General features: G+C 37.6%; 1 protein-coding gene across 1 annotated transcript in view; it reads left to right on the top strand.

The window, feature by feature from the left end:
* The first annotated feature begins 10,283 nt into the window (after positions 1-10,283).
* The window catches only part of LOC148044637 (uncharacterized), a 34,016-nt gene continuing 21,880 nt past the window's right edge, over positions 10,284-22,419 (top strand). Inside the window, exon 1 of the mRNA XM_087720806.1 lies at positions 10,284-10,362. The gene's annotated coding sequence lies outside the window, so the exon portion shown is untranslated. The remainder of the gene's footprint in view (positions 10,363-22,419) is intronic.

Consider the following 22,419-nt stretch of genomic DNA (forward strand, 5'->3'; position numbering starts at 1 on the left):
AAATTGACAAAAAAAAATGCTACCATTCAGGTTTCCAGCCACTTCCTATCGATTTCTCTTTCATTTTGGTTTTCATTCCCCACCACAAAAGGCATAAGGACACATGTCAAGTTTACTAAGCAGGTTTAATCTCATTGAGACACTTTGAATTCTCCTCTCCCTTTTTGTGGGTATTAGTTCTTCTGCTAACTTTGAGTTTCTCCAGCATAGACCTTTCATTTGACTATATTGGATTGGCTCCAGCACTGATTATAAAGTTAAGACTTCTATAACCATAATTGAAGCCATACATGTCATTTCCGTACCCACCCCATTCAGTTTATAGGTGAAAACAGCAGTTGCTCTTTATTATTATTATTCATTGATCTCTGGTGTTCACTAACCAATTATTGACTGGGTTACAAAAGAGTTCATAAGCAAAGAATATCTGTGTATTCCCTCTACGTTTTCCTCCCTGCTGTGAACTCAATCTGAATATAAAAGAACTGTTGTTATCTGTAAAACAGCTAGCAGCCAGCCAGATTTGGGGTTTTGTTCTTATGACCTAGAACAAAGAAGTTAGAGTATATTGTCACACTCTTATTGTTGCCATGTGTTGAGAGGTCATTGCCCAATCATAAAAGGCTTTGTTTATTTCAAGCAGTACCAAATCCCTTTTTATTCATGTCAACTGAATGAGAGCAATATAGCTTATGCATAGCATTACTTTTGGTCAGCTGAAATTCCATATGTCTAGCCTCCAAAGTAATCTGGACCGCAGTAATCTAGATGACTGCATCTTGGTATAGTAGCAATAGCATTTAGACTTATATATCGCTTTACAGTGCTTTACAGCCCTCTCTAAGCAGTTTATAGAGTCAGCATATGGCCCCCAACAATTTGGGTCCTCATTTTACCCACCTCGGAAGGATGGAAGGCTGAGTCAACCTTGAGCCTGTTGATCTGCCAAATTGCAGGTGGCTGACAGTCAGCAGAAGTAGTCTGCAGTACTGCACTCTAACCACTGTACCATTACGGCTCATAGTGATATAGAAAGCTCTCTTTGCTGTAGTCTAATGGACATTCAGATATTCGCAATCTGGTCTGGTAGTTCTTCCTTAATCTGATTACTCCTCAAAAAAGTTATTGTTGGGTATTGTGGGAATTTTCAGGAAACGTGACAGCCTTGATTGTCTTTGAATGTGAGAGATTTAATGTTTTTGTTAGGATTTTCTTTATTACATGCCTATATATTGGAAGCAAACAACAATCTACATAAAGCAACAATTCCTCAAAAAGCAATCCATGTAGCTTCCACAAAGTCAATTCAATTCAAATTAAAAACTTTTGTCTTCTTTAGCACCTTGTGTCTTTTAACTTCAAGCTGCAATTTCTCACATAATGTATCTATTTCTACAAATGAATTGACAATTCAGAGGACAGCGCAGTCAATAATATTTATGTTTTTTCATGATTCTAATATAAATGAGCCAAGATAAGTGTATCTGGAATGAGAATATATTCTTCTCTTGTTTACCTCTAGTTCTATTTCTCTGCCCTTCTATTGTTTCCATATTATTTATTTTTAGACTGAAAGATCCCTGGGGGGAGGAGCCTGTCAAACCTGTATTTTGTAAAACACTACACACGAGTGGTACTACGTGAATAATAATTATTCTTTTATACTTTATACAGTTAAAAGGTTTAACTGGCCCTTTTATACTATCCTATACTGTACTGAATCTTTAATTAAATATGAAACTTTGCAGTAAGTTAAACAAGCGTTCTTTTTCGGGGGAAAACAAAAACAATATTATATGAAGATTTTAAAAAGTCTTCCTGAAAAGTAGAACTGATTTCACCATCAATAATTATGTCATTCATTATCTAGCAAAAATTTATTTGATTGCCCTATGATCAATCCATCAAAAACTATTTGAAGCTCAAGATCTCTGCCCTTACAAGATTTAGCTGGTAAACTGTTTAGTAATTTCAATCTTCCACTGACAATGCAATCGTGTCTTTCAGTTAAACCAGAGTTAATCTATATTGGGATTACAATTCACAGAAGTTAAATTCATGCCGAATTCTGGAAATATATTTAAATACAACTGAAGGATACCAGAATGGAATGATTGATTTATGTGACCTAGAAGACAGTAGGAGCTTAAGTATCCAGAGTTGTGTGATATTGAACATATGTTGGGATAGAGAATTATCAAAGTATGTTGCCAGGGTTACAGATAGTTTGCCTTAAATTGTGTCAGTTCCCCATAAAAAACATTAATTTGAGTTGCCCCTGAATCATAACCTTGTTTATTTATCCATGACACAGCATTCTGTGTGAATCAAGGTAACTATAGTTTGTTCAATAAAGCATGGAACGTCAGGATATATAAAGCAGATCATAGACCACCAGCTCATACATCACCAGGTAAATAATCTCTTCAGTGGGATGTGATTGTGGTGATTGCTTCTGTAAATGCTAGATCCTATCTTACTCTCTCCATTTCCTATACCGGACACTCCCCAAACTGTGAACAAAAGGATGCTCTCCTCATGCTGATTATTCATATCTGCTCATGATTTTTGCACTCTTAGAGCTTCATTTATTGCATTAATATTTTTTCTCATCTGTGAATAATGGTAACTCTCTGGTAATTTACACTTACTTTGTTGAAGAAATATCTACTACAAAGACGACCATAATGAAAGGTGAAATGATGTGCAAAATCTGTTTGAAACAGAAGAAAATATCTTGGCTGTTGATATAATACACTGAGAAGAAAGCTACCCTGCATCTAATTGCTGTGCTATCTTCATCAAAAAGCATGCTATGATTTCATCCATGCTGCCCACAGCACTAGTTCCTAATGTTAAAACTGAGAGTTGCCTTCATTTAACATTAGTTATCTATTTCACATTGTAGATTAATGAGACCAGTTGGGATATGTTTGGACATGTCCAGATTTCTCTGCTTAGCTCTGTGGTGTGATTGCTTTCCCATGTGGCTCACTGAGATTCTTCTTGACGATTGCTTCCAGATTTCTAGCAGCCTTCCACCGGTATCACATGCAGCTCTTTTTAAAAAAAACAACTCTGTATTTTTATTGTTTAGACCTCTTTAACAGGCAAAAATAAAATAAACAGACAGGAGTCTTATGAGAAATGCAATTACTTGAGGCATTTCCCACAATTTCAATTATATAATATAGATCAGGAAATTGAAGCCAGGAGATAAGGTATACAAGCCTTTGGTTCCCATTCAGGATCCCTGGAGACGCTGCCAGTTTGATTTCTGAATTTTTCCCCATGCACCAAGCATTTGTATACACAACTGTTGCAGGCACTCACACTTTCAAGTCTATCATTATTCTCATATAGTTACATCTCTAATTCATTTAAAACTGATTTATGAAAGCCCTCTGTTTTGTAAGAAAGAAAACAAGATGTTTCACTAGTGGTAAATGTTCAGTTTTCTCTGCTTGACAGAACTGAAAAGATAGTATATAAACATTTCCCTACTGCACCTCACACAATCATTAGTGTGTTGTAGGAGACTTGGTATATACCTTAGAACATTGTTTGGATTTGTTTATTGATGACCTATGGAATAAATCACAATTTGCTATATTCAAAGAGTATGTTAAGCTATAGGCCATGGTATATAAGCCATAAAGACTGATTTCACATAATTTACAGCAAAACCGCACAAAATAATTACATTAAACCACACAAAATAATTACATTTAACATATTGCATGAAGCAGACAATTGCCTGAACTCATAAATTGCACTAAACAATGGCTTGATAGATCCTGGCTCCAATAAACTGGAAAAATGGCAGCTTAAAAGCCATTGAACATCCTAGATCCCAGAGACACCAGAAGGATGAATGGTGAATAAAGGGAAAATGTTGAACACTCAAAAAATAAATAGTAACCATTTGTGTTATTCAATCCATGTAACAGGCTCTCTAATCTCAAAATAACATAGAATTGAGCTGGAAACTATTGATTGGCCACTGAAGATGACTACAGTTGTCTAATAATAGACTGAAGAAAAAGTAGCAACTGGAATGTTACTGCTGTCAAAAATTTGGAACTGCTGAAGGACAGTCTGTTTAGTTGGTGGAATCACAAAATTTTAGAGGAGACAAAGATAGTGGAATAGATTGAACAGAATCAGTATAGATAAGATAGAAAGATGAGAAGATGAGGATTGGTGGAACTAGAAAGAAAAATATAAGTGAGAAGATGACAGAAATAAGAAGGTTAATTGCTAAACCATTATGGCACAGAAACGTATGGCTATTGGTGCTCACAATCCAGGTAGAAAAATGATTGGAGGAAGACGACATCAGACATTTCTTCCCCATCTTAGTAGCCTCAGCCTGGGCAAATGCCATGGGAAAAGTAAGTGATTAGGTGGTTGAAAGGCTAGGCTACCAAACAGCCAGTAATAAATAAGAGCAGATAGCAGGGCAAGAGGGATCAAGAACAGTTTTAGGTTCTGATTCAAGAACCAGGAACACCAATCAGTTTGCCACCGGACCAGGCAGGCTAAGAATAGATTGGAAAAGAGGCCACCTGGAGTAAGAAAGTACCAACTGTGGTGGAGATAATTTTGCTTTTGCCAATCTATGACAAGGGTTAGGGGTGCGGACGGGTGAACCAAAGGATTTTAAGTTAAGGAATAGAAGAGGTAGATGTGAACATGTGAAGTGTAGTGTGAATGCCTAGATTGATAAGCTAGTAGTCAGAGGACCAGCTCATCTGGATTTGTGCAAGATGATGTTCTAGTAGAAAAGCAGAAGGAAAGATTTAAATTGAGCATGAGGAAAATATAGGAACAGACAAATTCAGAAGATCTGATGGAGTCATGAAAAAAACGATAGGCATAACCAAGTATTGATGTGGGGGGAAGATATGATCAGAGGTTCTGGATAGTCAGAATGGTTAGGTATACTATTGTGTATTTGAATTTAGTCATGGTTGTTGTTTTTGTTATTTCTATTGTCCCCTGGTAATAAACAGTTTCAGGGTACAGGGAGGCCATTTTCTTCTTCCAGTTTTGGAAAATCAATTTTCTTGTTTATGGCTTAGTGTTCTGGGTGAATCCAGCCAACTGTGATTTATTCAGTTAAGCAAACCATGGATTCAGGATGCAGCGTGGACATAGTTTTGGCCACTACCCAACTTCCAGATTAATGGATCTTTGGGATTGTTCTTACATGGGTTAGTCAAATGTATGTAGTCTGGATATTGACACGAGACCCTGAGGTTATATTTTCCCATTAGTTTAGAAAGGTGGGAGCATGCCACTGTCAGTCTCCACAATAGCCAGCAGAAACAAGATAAACTATTCTAAGTAAATGTTGAAGCTCAATCTATTTAAACAAACAACTAGGAACAGATGTCAAATGGTCATTTGAATAGGAGGCTGGTTCTGTACATTAATGACCTCACTGGATTGTTCAATCATTCTGTAATCAGGGTGGAGGCAAGTTGGCAAACCAGTCAACCTGGAACCCTGAGGGAAATGCCAGTTTCATTCCTCTCCTTTTTTTATTGCAGGGTGACTATTTATGATATGAATAATCCATTACCCAGTAATAAAATGTCTCAGAGGTAGTTCTGCAATAGAGGAAAGAAGATTCATTTGAAAAGGAAAATTCTGTGTGATATGCCTGGACATGTTGTTTTTTCTTTCAATGCATATACTGTATAATTAGACCGTAATTATATATACAGCATATCATTAGACCCCTACATATAAATTGGCCAACAGATTTCAGTGGAAGATGATACAATAAAGGAAATTGAACAGCATGTTAAATGTGATTGGCAGGTATTCTGCAAGATAAGTGTAGTTTTCAAGAGCAACTTCCCCCTATGGTTCAAAATAAAAATTATCGATCAGAGTGTGCTACCTGTTCAAACATATGCCGATGATGCATGGACACTAATCTCACAATCAATTGTGTGTGATTGTAAGATTTTATATATATACATGCACACACACACACACACACACACACACACACACACATATATATATATCAGGGGTGGGTTCCTGCCAGTTCTAACTTCGTCTATAGAAGACATTCCACAAATCTACCATGCCGTTTAGAACCAGTTCCAACTCCCTCCCTCCGCCCATCCGCACCACGCTTGTCCCACCTGCCGCTCACTGATTGGCTGCCACACCAATCGCCCCGCCTCCCTCTAAGAGTCCTATCTAAACCTTAAAATCTTAAAGCTGTCAAGTTTGAACATCCCAGGTTTTTTTTTCTAAAGGGTTAGGAGTGCAAGGGTTTTGTAACTTGACAGCTTTAAGACTTGCGAGCTTCAATGTCAGAGTTCCTGAGCCACCATGACTGGAGGAGGAATTCTGGGAGTTGAAGTCCACAAGTCTTAAAGCTGTCAAGTTTGAACATCCCTGGGGGTTTTTTTCTCTAAAGGGTTAAGAGTGCAAGGGTCTTGTAACTTGATAGCTTTAAGACTTGCCTGCTTCAAATGCCAGAGTTTCTGAGCCAACATTTTGGTTGCTAAGCAAGAGCGTTGTTAAGTGAGTTTCACCACATTTTACAAGTTGGCCATGCCCACCCAGTCACATGATAGCCAAGCCATTCCCACTCAGTCACATGGCTGGCAAGACACTCCCACCCAATCACATGGCTGGCAAGACACTCCCACAAAGCAGGCCACATCTACCAAAGAGGTTCTAAAAATTTTTGAAATCCATCACTGATAAATATTTAAGTATATCTTTTCATGTGACAACACTGAAGTAATGACACTTGGCTAAAATGTAAAAGTGTGTGTGTGTGTGTGTGTGTGTGCATATGGGTAGGTGGGTGGGTGTAATATAAAGACAATTGAGCCCAAAGTTTCTGTTGCTAAGTGAGACATTTGTTAAGAGAGTTTTGCTCCATGTTACACCCTTTATTGAAACAGTTGTTAAGTGAATCACTGCAGTTGCTAAGTTAGTAAGATGTTTGTAACATGGATCTGGATTGCCCATTGACTTTGCTTATCAGAAGGTGTCAAAAGGTGATCACATGGCCCCGGGACATTGCAACCATCATATATACATGCCAGTTTCCAAGGGACTGAATTTTGAACATGTGACCCTGGGGATGTTGCAATGGTCATAAATGTGAAAAACAGTTATAAGTCACTTTTTCAGTACTGTTTTTTTAAGTTGAACAATCACTGAATGAATGATTGTAATTCAAGGACTATCTGCAATATTCTGAGTCTAATGTGTAGCTATGTGCATCTTGTTGCGAACTGCATCCCATTGAGCTAGCTGCAGTCTAATACCTCTGGAAAGCACCAGCTGCAAAAGTCTGATTGGATGATGTAAGTTTTCTTGTGTAAATAATCCTTCAATAGTTCAAATGAATGTTGAAAGCATAGTGTGAAAGAGACTGGGCTGCCCTGATTATGTCCACATGGTAATAAACATGTGATAAAGCAAATAATGAAGTAGAGTCCTCTCACTCTCAAGCAACCACTTATTTTTAGTGCCAAAGCTTACATATGGAAATAAAGTTATTCTTATTGTTCTTTGCATTTAAATAAAAATTTTCATGCCAGTACCCTCACATGGTAGTCCTCTGAGCCATAAATTAATCCCTAGAGAGGGGAGAGGAAGAGGGAGAGAGGGAGGGGGAAAGAGAGGGGGGAGGGAGGGAGGGAAGAGAATGATATCTTCATCTGAAATGTCTAAGAATGAACTGAAGAAAAAGTAGCAATTGGAATGTTACTGCTGTCTAAAATTTGGGGACGGTTGAAGGACAATTTAGTTGGTGGAATCACAAGATTTTAGAGGAGACAAAAAGATAATTGCATAGATTGAACAGAATCAGTTGAAGAGCATGTTTGCCCCCAGACCTCTGGGAGAGAAACTGGTCTTGCAAACAGGTAGCAATCTCTTCTTTTAGAAATTAGTAACTGAGAACAATGTTTTATTCCATATCCAGTACTTTCAGATGTTTTCTAAAGAGGTGGAACTAAATACTTCAATTATTCTTTCAACTCCAAATAAATGGGGCGGGAGGGTGTTTTATGATAGATGATTTAAGAGGCAGAAAATAAAATGCATTTAGGGTCAAAGCAACTAGAAACAATTATTCACCATTATTTTATGCAATGGATAGACACATTTATTTATTATGCAATTCAGTTCATTATGTTGATAATGAACTGGTGACTCAGAAATGCATTAATACGTCTACAAAATTGATATGCTAATCATAAATATTTTTGATGGAATCTAATGCAGCTAGTCCTCACTTAACAACCACTCCTTCAGCAACAGTTCAAAATTACAATAGCACTGAACAAGGAAACTAACACCCGGTCCTCAAAGTTGCAACCATTGCAGCATCCCCACAGTCACATGATCAAAACGCAAACACTTGACAATCAGCATGCAATTATGACAGTCAAGCATCCCATGAATACATGATCATCATTTTGTGACCTTCATTGCTGGCTTCTGACCAAGTCAATGGGAAAGATGGCAGCAAGTTGCAAGTCACAGACATGTGACACGACAAATAACAACCATAGATAATTTGCTTTATAACTGCAATTGAAAGTGCTATCCTAAGTCAACATGGTCCCATGAGTTTTTGCTTTATAACCGTGTTGCTTAGCAATTGAATTGCCAGTCCCAATTAATTGTTAACTGAGGATTCCTTACATAAGCAGAAGACCCATCAACAGATTTGAGTAAATCCCTACATTGGTAAGCTTTTTTCCAGGGCCGAGGAGAGGAAGCAATAATTATTTAACATGAAATGTCACCTTCTATATATAAAACTAGGCATTGGAGTGGGGATAATACAGAACAGAACACCTTAAGAAAACACTCAATAGCTGAAACTATGAAGATATATGCTTCATGTACATTTCTTTACTGCAAATCCCATTGAGTCCTTCAAATACTAACTTAATTCCCGGGACTTATATATATTTGCTTATCTGAAAGCTATTCATTGCCACCCTAATATCTTTCTCATGCAAATACAGAAAAATGGCACTTCCAGATGTCCAGAGAAGAAAGCCGGCAGAATGCTGCCTTGTACAATGTTCTAGATTTGATCGGGGCACTATTCAGCTCTTATGTCTCTTGCCTAATATAAACCCACACCAAAGTTGAATGTGCAACTCTGTGGCTTGCTAGCAGCAGCATCTATCTGCAGGAAGCCAACAACTATTTATTGAGTCCCAACTTGCTATATGGGTATTTTATTACCTGAGCCCTCTCTTTATTTCAGTAGGTTTCAGTATTCTGATTTAAAATGCCCATGAGGGTGTCTTATGTCCTTTTCCAAAGAGAGAGAGAGAGAGAGACAAAGGCTTCCCACTAGAAAAGTTACTGTTTCACACCTATTGTGCCAAATGCATCTATAAAGAGATGTTGTAGTCCGTGGAAATTGGTCTCTTAAGGTTGCAATTGTATACATATATATATATGTATTTGTATTCAGGCCTCATTGTGCTCAGCAGGGCTTACTCCCAAGTAAACATGCCCTGGATTGTGCCATAATTCTTTGATGGATTTTGTTATCTCTACTGACAAGCATCTTTTTTTGAAAGCAGAGAAACGTGAACTCCCTTAATGGAGCTCATGCTTCAGTCAGAGCCTAAATGAAACCTGTGTTTGGCTGAATGGTGCTCACATCTGAGAGAGAGAGAGAGAGAGATGTTTCCCCACCAGTGCTTTGAAGTGCCTCTATTAAGTGTTTTTATACTAATAGGATTTTCCCAGGAAAGAAAAACAAAGCACAGAATGCTTCATTAACACTGCCCCTCTACTAATTTGGATCGTTTAATTGCCTCCCTCCCTGCTATGCCATATTCAGACATTGTTTACGCCATTTAGAAAGCATCTTGATGGGATCCAAAATGCAGCAGTATGTAAACACAATCTTGCCAAACACTACGTGGAAGAAACATATTCTGAAACAAATTCTCTTGGCTGAGGGTGGCATTGCTGGTCCAGGCGGTCTGCTTGATTCATTCCCTGAATTTCATTCTTTCTCCCCATTCATTTCCAGTCAGATTTATTTTGGAGTTCATTCCCTAGCATTAACATAATTGCTCCGGGGATATTTTCTTGTATCTGGCAAGATTTAGGCTGATGGAAAGAAATGTCATTGTTTGAAGGCACTGCATTGAAAAGACAGCAGGGGCCATCTAAGTTTTTCTTCCAACAATTTTTTTTTAAATTATTCACTTGTTCCAGTTGCATTGTAACTAAGCATCCATTCTATTAAACAGGTGAGAAAGGCAAAGAACCAGAAGCAGCCCTGAACAGAGATAGAGGAAGTGGGAATGGTTTACAAGGATGGGAATCTATAGAAAGGTACGGCATTTTGGTTATGATTTTGTTTCCTTCTCTCATGCCTTTAATTACTACTTCTTTTACAGTTTGTACTTTAGCATAAATGTTGCTTATCCTGGAAGGGAAAATAAGGCAATGGCTATACAGTAATAATACAATAAAAATAATCTGTGATCTTTGACCTTTCCCCAGGTATATTCTTACCAAACTGATTGTGGTTTTTACCTGATTATCATACACAGTCCAAATCCATGGATAGTTCATAAAATTGCTGACATTCATTAAAATCTTAATTTTTTCTACTTAATTATATAATACATCTACATATAAACTGCTGTAGTGTAGTGTAGTAGCCTTGAAATATTTTAAACTGTGAATTTTAGGTTTCCCTCTGAATACAAGGAACCTAATTCTTGCAGGCATGATCTGTATATTCCTTGCCATTGCCCCATTTGCCTGCTGGACTGTGCACATTTTTTTCCACAAAATATTCAATTAAAACAATGGGATTTACTTAGAAGTTAAGTGAACAGCAATTATGTTTTAAGAAGTCTTACCCTTAATGTAGTTCCATTTTTATTTATGTGGGAGTAAATTAAACCCAAAGATGTTTATTTCTACTTGAAATAAATGTATTGCATTGATCAGTTCCCAAAAAAGAAGGATGTAATTATTAGCAAGAGGTAAGCACAGCACTTTTATAACTGAATTGCTGGCTTAATGTTTTAATATATGAGAATAAAGGAAAATCTGCCTATCCAGGGTAAGTGCTGAGAATATGAAGTATTGAACTTAGTAAAGTCCAGTTCAAATCAGCGCAGTTCCTGATGACTATACAATTATGTCCAAATAGTTTATTGAAAACAGAAAATTAATGGTTTACCACTACTTCTTCGAAGATTTTTTTCAAGTTCCCAGTCCCAATGATCCAGAGATTTCCTGGTAGTCTCCCATCCAAGAACTAGTACTGCTTGCCACTAGTTAACATTTCAAAATCAGCTAAGATTGTCTTTATGTTGCTATCTAAATGGGTTTAACATTGAAGGCCGCAGCAGTTGAATTATTAATATTATAATTTATATTATATCTACTAATTCCAAGATTTTCAAAATCCAATTCAATTCATAGATCTTACTAGTTCTAAAGTATCTTAGTTTTGGCTCCCTTTGCGTGCTAACCAGCTGTTCTCAGTTTTGTGTTATGCCAGAATGCAGCTGGCACTTTTAACATTCTGCAACTTTTGTCTTCAAATAAGATTTTCTTTAGCACTCAGCCTAATGCTAACTACAAGGCAAATTCAGAATGACAAACTATATTTCAATAAATTAAAATACCAAAAATAATAGCCTTGAATTTTCCTTATTTGGGAAAGGTACTAGAAAACTATCCACCATCCCATAATGCCTCCTGCCCCCAGAAAGCTAAGTGGTTTAACAATTACAGGGCACTTGAAAAAGCAGAAACATCTTTCACTTTTTTCCACTCATCCAAATATTGAAAGGATTTGTGGGGGCAGAGGGAGGAAGTTGGCTGTTCTTAAGTACCAAGATCGCTTTAATTAAATGAGTGGAGGAAAAAGCTACATATATTGATCTGCTAGTCAGTCAGCATCATGTTCAAATCAGGTGCATGCAGTACTCAGATTTCTTATATCTTGGCCTTAGATTATGTCTGGGCCAATATACAGAAGGTAGCAAGACAATTCACATGTTACTGGCTATGTCAACACCAATGTGGATACTTAATATACACATCCAAGATTACTTCTAAATTAGTCTTTTCGTAAAAGAATTATTTTTTAAAAAAAGTGTTAATCCTTTATCAAAAGCAAGCCCAGAGAGTATACAAAAAGGCCTTTCTCATAATGTCTCAATTCTGTAATATTCTTGACTGTGAAAACTCTCAAACATGTTAACAGATTAATTAAGTAAAAATTAATTAAGCATTAATTAAGTAAAAAGATTAAAACTAAGCTTACTTCCATATTATCTTTGTATTTTAAAGGCTTCCAATTTATTGTCAGTGTTATCAACCAGATCAGACATTAATACTAAATAAACTTAGCATATAACCAAAATTGTATGAGCTAAGTATAAATGTTTCTGCAATATATCCTAATAATTGGCAATTTATACACTGCAAATAACCAGTAATTCATAATAAAAAGTGTTACTGGTAGATATGGTGCTGGTGCAGTGTGCATTCTAGATTTAAAAATGGAGACAAAATCTTTTTCTTGAAAAGTAATGTATCTAATTATCATTCTTACAAATTCTTACTTGTAATAAAGTACTGTGGATTATTGTGTTGAATCAGTTATTTGCTTCTAGGATGTTGCTGGAAAAGCATAATTAAAATGCATGCCCTTGAATAGATTACATATGCATGCATGCACACATGAATGTTAATCATCATGCTAAATTTCGCACCAGCCCACAGAACAGTGTAAAACATTTGTACAATGAGTTTGAATCCTTCCTTCCCGCTCTGCTTGATTTTCAGACTTCAAGAAGGGGTATTCTGAACTAAATTAAGTTTCAAAAAGCAATATTCTATAGAGCTATGATTGGGGAGGGATCTATCTATGGTTTACAACAGTCTTAAATTATAAATTAAGTGAATTAAATGCTATTGTACTTTACCCAGAAACTCCATCTCCATCTCATAATTGGGAGTTTCTTTCTCTTTTTCATCAACATCAAATGCAGAAATCAAAATGCATCCACTGCTTTAATTAGCCCTCATAAACATACAATAGCCCTGTTTTTATTGGATCATCATGGCCGCTACCTATTAAAAAATATCAGAAATATAGTACTTGTATTAGGAATCTGTGGCTGCCATGGCCAAAGTTGCTGTTGTTACTAACGGATCAACCACACACAGCTCTTCTTTACTCTTGGCTGTCATTACTTAATCTCTGACACTTGGAAATAATTACAGATGTGTATAACTTGGCAAAGATACGCCTGATACACAATATTATTCTATCTTCTAGGTTCATGTTATGCCTTAGGCTACAGTAGCAGCCAAGTTTACCCATCAGATGATATGGGGATGTTTGAAACTGTCTATACAGGGGGGGAAATAGACTCTGCCGTGCAAGAAAATTTCTGAGTGTCTGCCCAGGTGTTAGAGAGAAAAGGGGCTTCCTAATTTAGTTATTGCAGTTCAAGAGAGTTCTGTAACCAAGTGAACAGCAACATCAACACACATTTTCCTTTAGCAAACAGGGTAATTTTCCTGATCACCAGACTTCATTACAATACTGGTGCTGTTGAGATAGGGAAGTGGAAGAGGTCTTCCAACAGCCACTTTGACCCCTGCTTGTATTGCTGTTGCAGGGGAAAAAATGATAGTCAATAATGATGCACTGGAACGTTTGTGAAAATTAGGATTAAAATTGCCAGGGTTTAACAATGTGGGGGTGGAGATTGTTTTAACCTTAAGCCAAGGTAGAGTAGTGGTTAATATTAGATTGGGGCCAGGTTCAAGTTTCCATTTCATTATGGAGCTTTTCATCAGTCACTTTCTCTCAGGTTAATTGGACACACGAGTGATTCGTGCATGATATCTTAAGGATTAGAAGGAAGGTAGGAAATACAGTGAACATAGTAAACCTATACACTCCTGTTAAAGTGCCAGGTTTTTGAGATGTTAAAAAAATCAGACCAAGATAAAACACTTCAGAATTTTCCCCACCTTTAATATAACATATAAGCTGTGCAATTCAATTGAAAAACATTGGAGGGGAAGGGGATAACAAAAAATACTGTAAATTTGCACATCCTTAAACTAATACTTTGTTGGAGCATCTTTTAATTTCATGACAGCATTCAGTCTTTTTGATAGGAGACTTTCAGAATGGCATGTCTTGCCTTGGGAATCTTTGGCCACTCTTCCTTGCCAAATTGCTCCAAATCTGCCAAATTGCAACAGAGACTCCTATGTATGGTCCTCTTCAAGTCAGTCCCAGATTTTCGACTGGATTTAGATCCCATCTCTGGCTGGGCTATTCCAAACTTTTGATCTTCTTCTGGCGAAGCCATTCTTTCCTTGATTTGGAGGTATACATTGGATTGTGATGTTGAAAGGTAAAATTCCTTTTCATCTTCAGCATTTTAGCAGAGGCCTAAAGGTTTTGTCCCAGAATTGACTAATACTTGGAACTGTTCATAATTCCCTATACCGTGACCAAAGCCTCCGTTCCAGCTGAAGAAAAGCAGCCCCAAAGCATAATGCTGCCATCACCACTGATCTTCAGTGAGGGTACAGTGTACTTTTGATGATGCACTGTGCTATTTTTGCACCGAACATGCTTTTTGGAATTATGGCTAAAAAATTCAACCTTGGTTTCATCAGACCAAACACTTTTCCCCACATGCTTTCGTCAGACTACATGTAGGATTGTTTGTTTGTTTGTTTTTGCAAAAAGTAGCCAAGCTTGGATGTTTTTCTTTGTGAGAAAAGGCTTCTGTCTTGCCACCCTAGCCCACAGCCCAGATGTATGAAGAATACAGGAGACTGTTATCACATGTGCTTGCCAGAAATTCCTGCAGTCCTTTGATGTTGCTGTAGCCTCTTGGCAGACTTTCGGACCAGTTTTCTTTTTGTTTTTCATCAATGAAAATTGAAATCCTTGTTATCATACTATATTTTCTCCATCCATGGAATATTATCATCCTATGTTCCATGGAAATTTTTGTGCCCTTTTTCTGACTGATACCTTCCACCGATAAGATCCCTTTGATGCTTTTCAGGCTCTTGGCAGACCATGAATTTTGCAGTAAGAGCAACTGAATAAATGTCAGAAAAATCCTACAACAGCTGAACTTTTACTATGCAAAATACTTTATATTGGCTTGCTCAGAGTCACTTTAATTGGTGGCAGGTGTATACTAACTTCTATTTAACATCAGTTTGAATGCTTATTGGTTAACTCTGAATGCAGCCACATCCCTACTTATAAAAGGACATGCACACTTGTGCAACCATGTTATTGTAAGTTTCTGTTATTTTTTCCCCTCTAAAATTGTTATTTTATAGCTGTAAAGCAAAAAAATAATGTAGAATCAGCCTGATTCACACTTTAATATAGTTGGTTCTGGTTGTTTTATTGCATCTTTACTTGGTTATGTTAAATAATTAAGCTCATCCATTTTGAATAATAAGTGTGGACAGATGTTGAGAGCTTCAGTTTTTTAAAAATAAAAATTACCCAAAATAATACTGTACTGGCATCTAAAAAAAATTGTCAAATGACTAAAGCATGGAGCTTTCTGGACTACTGTACAACTCTCAAGATTGCCAACCAATCTGGTTGCCAGCTAATAGGCACAGATCTCTTGTGTACTTATGGTTTTAGTTCTTATTTTTCCTTGGAATCACCATCCATCAAAACTAGCAGACCTGAAATTCTATCTTTCTGTGAAATGACATACAAATGCAATAGAGAATGTTTGAATCGAATCTTGGCCAGTTCTATTAGGCCTTTCTAATATCTTTAAATCTCTTTTTTTAAAAAACCTTCTTAGAACTGAAAAGAAAGAAAAATTCTGGCACTTGTAGCTTCTCAATGAGTATTGCAGCGCTATGACATGGCAATTTTGAAGCAGGGAAAGTTAAATGACAGAAAAGGCTTTATTTATTTCACCAGCTGTTGTAAATTGACAGTAAGTTACAATAAAAACAAGAAAGAGGAAGTGTATTCCAGCCAGCAGGACCATATAAAGCAGGCTTCATCCTGCTTCATCACCAGTTGAGTTTCAGCAATTGCAGCCAAATTCTCACCATTGACCTCAATGCCCGCAGTAGATTCCACAGCAACATAATTATTTCAGCTAACAGGGACCCAAACTGTGTAGGATTTTAGAGAACCGGTACACTGTACATTTTCCCTGGAAAAGGATTGGTAGCAAATGCAAGCTTTTAGCACTGTTGGCCTTTTGAGTTTGCCAGAGAACAACCCTGGTGGCTGAATTATTTGCTGATTGATATTTCTGGATTAGAGATAAGGCAACTCAGTACAGAGTACATTACAACATGAGTAAATGAATCAGGATAGAGTTGATGTTTATAAAAAGGGGGGGGAATAATCTACACATTGGTATCAGGATCTGATGGGAGCACATTTGGATTGGAAGGATAGAAAAACAGGAAGAAGTAAAGTGAACAGAGTGAACTAGATTTATATTTCTTTTTCTTAATATCCTGCCTCTCAATTATTTTGCTCATCAGTTTTTCTTTTTTGGATTTTGCATGATGTCACTTATTCCAAAAAGAGAATCTGCTAATGAATATGCATGGATGTGTATAATCTTTGCTAATAAACTTTCAGTAAGTCAAAGCTATAGTTGTAATAGATACCAGAATGGGGAAATATAAATTGTATCAGCTACTGTACACTCACAGAGTTCAGTATCTTTCAATAAACATAGCTTGAACAATCCTGTATAATGGAATAATCTTTAGGTTTTGTGAAAAAGATGTTAAATGAAGAAACGTGTAAATGCTTACTTTAGTCATCTGCTTCAATTTTATCAGCATCCAATGAAAACGGGAGATGTTAAGATTTCAGTGTCAATATGCTCTGCATTTTTTTCCTTTACTTGAGTAGAAGGTATCAATTGAGAACATACATTATTTAGAAACCTACAGCTCTCATCTGCTAGTGATTGTGATTCCTGTGAGAGTCAAAAAGATAATGTAATTTGGTTGGCACTTCTCCTGCTGTATCTTTCCTAACCAGACACAGTATATTGGATAAGACTGCCGTTTCCATTTTTGCGTGCTTGCTAGAACTCTCATGGACCTCACAACAGAGAGAAATGCAGTGCAATTGATACCCAACCAGCTATAGATGCTGACAGTCTGTCAGTTTTGCTCTCTCCAATACCACATGCAGCCAGAACAGGTTCTTTCTCATCTGAAATTCAATTACAAAAGCTTAATCCTATGCTTCACAGCTTCTAGCAACTAAAAGTCTGCCACCCACTGGACTTATGGTTTGGAGATTGTAAGGAAATCATGATTTGTGTCAATACACTGCTATGCTCTCATTAAATTGTATTACTAATTAAATGTGCCTGTTGGAAAACATAGACCAGGATTACACACTGCGCAGAGCCAGGGGCAAAAAGTATAGTGGTAGGTGGGCCTGTGGTCTGCCAGTATTCTTTTTCTAACCCTCAGATTTCATCTTTTTTGCAGGAAAGGAGGCAAGGTGCACAGTCTTAAGTTAAGAGAGGGCTTTATATGTCCATTTCATACTGTAGGACCCCCCAAACCCTCCTGAAATGGATTTTGGATTCACGTATTCTTGGCGTACAGCCCTTGGTATACCAGACAAAGCCAGAAGTGCCCATAACCCACCAGAGGTTGTTTCAAAGCAACTGACCCTTGCAATGCAGGTCACAGTTGCATAATCAATGTTCCCAAACTACAGAAGAAATGCTAAACTTTAAGCAGCAGCTGATGCTTTTTATCAGGCTTGCCAGATATTCAGAATATTTTATTTCTGCCTTACCACACTGGAACTGACTGAGCTACAGCCAGGTTGGAGAAACTGAAATTAAAACAATTGGAAGACGGAAGAAATATGCACAATGTTCTGTGTCTGAACTTTTCTAGGCAGGGAACATCTGATTTGGGTTGGTCTGCACCTGAACTGAAACATGTGTATTTTAGATGTTTTGTTCTAGACACAGACCAAAGGGAGACTGTTTCCAGTATGGATTGAAAAACAGATTCTATGCTGGATACTGTGTTGATCGTTGCAATTGAAATTCCTTTTTTGCATTCTCCTTCTGGACTAGTGGAACAGGATTGGGTTCATACTGCTGTTTAAACTGGATAGCAGATGACTTTGGTGACATTTCCATTGTAGCCCTTGACTAATAGAATACTCTGCCCCTTGAGATCCGACAAGCCATCTTTTTAACTGACCTGAAGGCAGGGAAGAGCTGGCTCCCACCCCCACCTCCTCCAAGAAGTGGGATGGAATGAGCTCAGAGTGGGAGAGAACATGTGGTTTGTATTAGGGAAGTGTGGTTGTGTCCAGTGTCCAGTTTTTCTAATTATTGGTTTTATTATTTTCGGTTTTTATTGTGTATATTTGTGGTTTTATTTTTAGTTGTAATCCACCCAGTTTGGTTTAAGATTGGCAGCAATACAAATGTTTTTTAAAAAGAAATAAATAAAACTGCAGTCATTTAAAAAACACCAGGCACAGAGGAAGCCATACTGGGCCTGGGAAAAAACTGCCAAGGGAATTTGTTGCATGGCCGCTGGGCTCAGAGCAGGACTGGTGTTGTTCCTGGTCTTGTAGTGACTAGTGATAACTACCTGGGTAACTGACTGCAACCTCCACAGCCCCAATTCCATTTTAACTGCTGTTCTTATCATTTCAGTTTTGATTCAAAGTGGTGGAATGTGTGTTGGTTAAAAGGATTTTCTGTTTCCCATTTTTGAGATCAGCCAGTTTGAATTTAAAAGAACATTTGTCACCCCCCAAAACATTTAATCCAAATAAGGCTGCTCTTATATGAGCAGGAACTAATTTTTCCAACCTGATGGATGATCGCATTACAGTACTGCTTTCTAAATACATGAAGATTCCTTTCTTTTTCTATACAGAAACTTGCTTTAAAAAAATTTTTAACTCCACCATCATGCCAATTTTAGACTAGTCAGGGGCCTTTTTCAATCTATCTTCACCCACCCCAAGCCCACTATAGTACCCACTGCTCAGAGAAATTAGGGCAAAGGTAAAGTCAGGGCCAATGTTTGCTTGCCTACAGAGAAAGACACTGTTAAGGAGGCTTCAGCTGAACCCAATGCCAAGAGTTCTTTGGTGGTGTTCAGGAAGAACCCATTGCTGAAGCAATTCTATACACTGCACAAGCACAGATGGCAATCGTAGATATGCCCCCACTTTCTCAGCAGCCCAAGTTCTGAGAAGGTCTGAATTCCCAGCATGGGATGATGATGCTTCAAACCACAATGGGACAACTCACCATGGCCAACATGCTGTGGAACAATTCAATGTAGTCATTTAAAATAAATTTAAAAATATTTTAATTTTGTAACTCTTGTCCTGTGATGAGTTGTCCCATGCTGAGTTTGCCATGGTTCTACAGTGAGTTGGCTGTGTCGAATTGGCCATAGCCAATCTACTACCAAATGGATATGCTGAGTGGCGAAAGGCAGAATCTGATGGAAGCACCTGTCCTTGAAGATTCATGTCTTTGGTCTGCAACTCCTACAGATAGGAAGGATATGGGCATCTTTCGATCTCTGATACTTCATTTCCTGTTTAGACATAATTGGGGTCTCCTTCCCACCTCTAGCAGTACTAGATACCTGTGTTGTTGATTAATACTGTGGCTGTGTGGCTGTTGGCTATTTTAAATGCTTGTATTGTACTTTTGTGTTCCCTTTCCCTCCTTGAGTTGTTCGCCGCCCTGGGAATAGGGCGGCATATAAATAAAACAAATCTCAATTTCAATACTAAGTTTTCTGTTAAGGCAAAGCATCAAATATGAAATATATGGTATCCTTCAGATGATAGATTTTGAATGTTCAGCCATTCAAGTGACACTTCATCTAATTTTCTATGACTACCACATCCCCATACCTTTTTCAGCAACTTGAATTGTGCCTTTCTCTCTGAATCACTAGGACAGGGCAATAGGCCCAAATACTGATTTCCATTCCACCTCAGACATTTGATTCCATTGAGATGGAGGTTACTTTTTACTTCTCCTTCACCATCTACCAGTGGGAGGTGAGCTGTTTGCTGCTGTAGACCCAGTACTTCCCAGGTGAAAGTTGTTTCATGCAGGTGCTAGATGGAAGATTTATATGGAAAATGAGAAGTGCATAGCCATTAACAATGTTGAGCTGGTTATTGGGTCACCAGCACTGAGTCATGTGCTGCCAAATCTTAGCTGTGGCTTTATAGTTGCAGTAGAGCCAATCTATGAAAAGAAACTTGGCAACTTACATTGAGTTGAGTCCAGCAGTAGAGTCCAGCCCATCACACAGCTTTAATGGACAAATATTGTAAGATTACTGTTTATTTTTACCTGGGTATGAAGAAGAGATACATGATCCCATTCGGTGAAAATCCCAATTACTTTTTAAAGAGGCTGTTGAACAGGTATCCACCTCATGACACTGACTGCTAGTTTCTTAGAATGGGGATTCGGGGCATGTGTGCGTTTCAGTGTTTCTCTGCAATGAACCTCAAGTGCAGAAATAGCCAGACTGGCAGTTTATGCATTTTCTTCTTCAAAATATGCTTGAAGAACCTTGATTCTGAGGATGACATGGCATTTGGAACCCAATCACTGCTGTCCTGCAATGGCCAAAAATAAGAATTTTTGGCCATTGCAGTACAGGAGTGATTGTGTCAGTTTGTGACCCAAGGGTGAAGGAAGCAATCTCTGCCTGCTCCTGAGAACTTTTGGTTGCTCAACCTAGCTGAAGATCAGATTCTGTGCAGCTAAGACAAGGAATTTAGAGCCTAGGATTCTGCTTGGTAAGCCCAAGAACACCAATCTCAATTCCAGTTATCTATTGCCAGACAAGAGTTGCTTTCCAGAAGAAAGTTGAACCTGCTTGTTTTGAGCAATGTAAAGGTCTCGCCAGATCCAGTAATAGTTGTCCAGCTATACACTTCTTTCTCACCAACTAGGAGATCCTGAGCAAGACAAAGTTCTCTCGGCTAAGTGGTATGGCAATATCACAATTCACACCTGAAAATGATTTGATTACATGTCCTCAAGGTGACCATCCCTTTGCTGGACCAGTGAAGGTCTATGTCCTTATCTCAAATGTCCAGACTATTCTATCAACTCACCTTGTCAAGGTCTTAATCTGTTATTAAATTGCCAGAACAGGCAAGAGATCAATGGGTCTCCGACTCATATCACCTGAAATGCACATCGGGTGAGATTCATGATTCACTGATGTTAATTCAGAATGCCTTTTTGTGCAGTTTCTTCAACTTCAAAGACATCTTGAAAACTCCCAATTAACAAGATGAGTGTGTACGCATAACTAAATTCAGCAAGATATTACCATGTTCTCTCTCCCCCACCCCAAACCTCAAATTTCTGCAATGGCTTTTTTGGTTCGGTCAGTTTTCAGCTGAGTTTCTGACAATGCATTTGAAAGCAAAAAATATGGTAAATGGGTTGATTGGCTTAAGTTTGCCCATGGATGTTGCTCACTCTTTCTCCTTATGCCTTTCATTTTATAGAAACTTTAGAAGGTTTTTAAAAATGCAAAGACTATTCTGTATGGATTGTGTACAATACTCTTGTGCACCGTTGATGCAATTGATTGTGCAATTACTAAACAAGCATGCTTGACCTATTGGTGCAGTTCTGTCCCTGTAGCATTTAGATGTGCAAAAAAAGTTATATGCAGAAGTCAAGTAAGTATTGGATTTGGTGTTTTGACAACAAATGTAATTCATTCTGTATATACATAAATATAATCCGACTGGAATATAGTATTTTCTGCTCTAGACGACAGGATTGATTGGAAGTGTTCTCTTATGCACAAGATAAGGTAGCCTAGCTCTTCTTGCATTTCACTAGAATGCCTATACCTCCAGTGAAAATATCTGCTCTTATGTATGCAAAAGCTAAGATTTTGTGAATTTGGGCTGAATAAATGTAGATGGTCACTAAATGGCAGCAAAGAAATTACCCTTTTCCTGATCAGAATACATCTGGCCATAACATTTGAAAACTGAGGTGACCGTTCAATACCTAGAGGGTCTAGGTGTTTCATATCCTCTACATAAAACGTATCATTTTCCAAGATTTTGTCAGTAACTATTTTTTACTGAATCTTCAATTATTTATACAGGATTTCCACAAAATGTTTGTTTGGATTCAGTCCAAATATAAAATGTTTTGTTGTAGACCTCATTTATTGGTTTTCTTCCCTTTTCTTTAACCTTTTATTTTTAACTTAAATGTAAGGTATTTTTAAATGAACAAAAATTACAAAGTATAAATTGACCTGAACAATATTGAATATATTGACCTAAACAAATATATTGAC

The sequence above is a fragment of the Thamnophis sirtalis genome, unplaced genomic scaffold (genome assembly GCF_051295495.1).
Source record: "Thamnophis sirtalis isolate CommonGarterSnake01/CBP01778 unplaced genomic scaffold, rThaSir2_p1.2 scaffold_7, whole genome shotgun sequence".
In the NCBI taxonomy this organism is placed as follows: Eukaryota; Metazoa; Chordata; class Lepidosauria; order Squamata; family Natricidae; genus Thamnophis; species Thamnophis sirtalis.